The following is a 1,341-nucleotide window of genomic DNA, read 5'->3' as shown; positions in this document are numbered from 1 at the left end:
CATGGCACCCTACCCAGGGGGACAGCTTGAGGCTCTGTCTCAAAAAAAAAGAACTAAAAGTCGACTCATGGTAGAATATTAAGTGAAAGCTACCGGGATACAGAATTGTTTTAATTCACAGATTCAGTGCTTCTTTCCTGTAGTAACCTTGAGTAAGCTACTTAAACTCTTTCAACTTGAGTTCTTTCATCTATAAAGGTAGTCTGATAGGAGTACCTGCCACATAAGGGAGTGACCATGATTAGGTAACTTAACCCACATAAACTACTTACTTAGCACTATACATTGGCACTCAGTAAGTGTTAGCTACTGCTGTTAAAAAAAATTATCTTTTAGGGCCCAGCACAGTAGCTCAAGCCTATAATCTTAAAACTCAGGGAGGTGGATGTGGGTGGATTGCTTGAGCTCAGGAGGTAGAGAGCAGCCTGAGCAAGAGCAAGACCCTGGTGGTGCCTGTGGCTCAATGGGGTAGGGCGCTGGCCCCATATACTGGAGGTGGCGGGTTCAAACCCAGCCCCTGGCCAAAAAAAAGAAAAAGAAAAAAAAAAGCAAGACCCTGTCTTTAAAACTAGCCAGGTATTGTGGCAGCTGCCTGTCATCCCAGCTACTTGGGAGGCTGAGGCAAGAGGACTGCTTGAGCCCAAGCATTTGAGGTTACTGTGAGCTATAATAAAATGGCACTCTACTGAGGGTGACAAAATCTGTCTTTTTTTTTTTTTTTTGACAAAATCTGTCTTAAAAAAAAATTATTTAGGGGCGGCAGCTGTGGCTCAGGGGATAGAGTGCCAGCCCCATGTACTGAGGGTGGCAGGTTCGAACCCAGTCCCTACTGAACTGCAACAAAGAATAGCCGGGCATTGTGGCAGGTGCCTGTAGTCCCAGTTACTCGGGAGGCTGAGATAGGAGAATCGTTAAGCCCAGGAGTTGGAGGTTTCTGTGAGTTGTGATGCCACGGCACTCTACTGAGGACTATAAAGTGAGACTCTGTCTCTAAAAAAAATAAAAATAAAAAAATTACTTAGGCTCAGCGCCTGTAGCACAGTGGTTATGGCACCGGCCACATGCACCAAGGCTGGTGTGTTCAAATCCAGACCGGGCCAGCTAAACAATAATGGCAATGACAACTGCAACCAAAAAATAGCTGGGCATTGTGGCGGCCACCTATAGTCCCAGCTACTTGGGAGGCTGAGGCAGAGGGATAGCGCCTGCACCAGAAGCCTTAGCCTCGCAAGTAGCTGGGACTACAGGTGCCTGCCACAATGCCCGGCTATTTTTTGGTTGCAGGTGTTGTTTAGCAAGCCCAGGCCGGGCTTGAACCCACCAACCGCAGTGTATGTGGCC

At 47.4% G+C, this 1,341-nt stretch overlaps 1 protein-coding gene across 1 annotated transcript in view; it reads left to right on the top strand.

Annotated features, from left to right (window-relative positions):
* Positions 1 to 1,341, top strand: part of MON1A (MON1 homolog A, secretory trafficking associated) — a 17,845-nt gene that overhangs the window by 10,543 nt on the left and 5,961 nt on the right. The gene's annotated exons all lie outside the window — the stretch shown is intronic.

Source organism: Otolemur garnettii, unplaced genomic scaffold (assembly GCF_000181295.1).
Source record: "Otolemur garnettii isolate 467f Iridium unplaced genomic scaffold, OtoGar3 scaffold00179, whole genome shotgun sequence".
In the NCBI taxonomy this organism is placed as follows: domain Eukaryota; kingdom Metazoa; phylum Chordata; class Mammalia; order Primates; family Galagidae; genus Otolemur; species Otolemur garnettii.
This window is presented reverse-complemented; position numbering and strand designations above follow the sequence as displayed.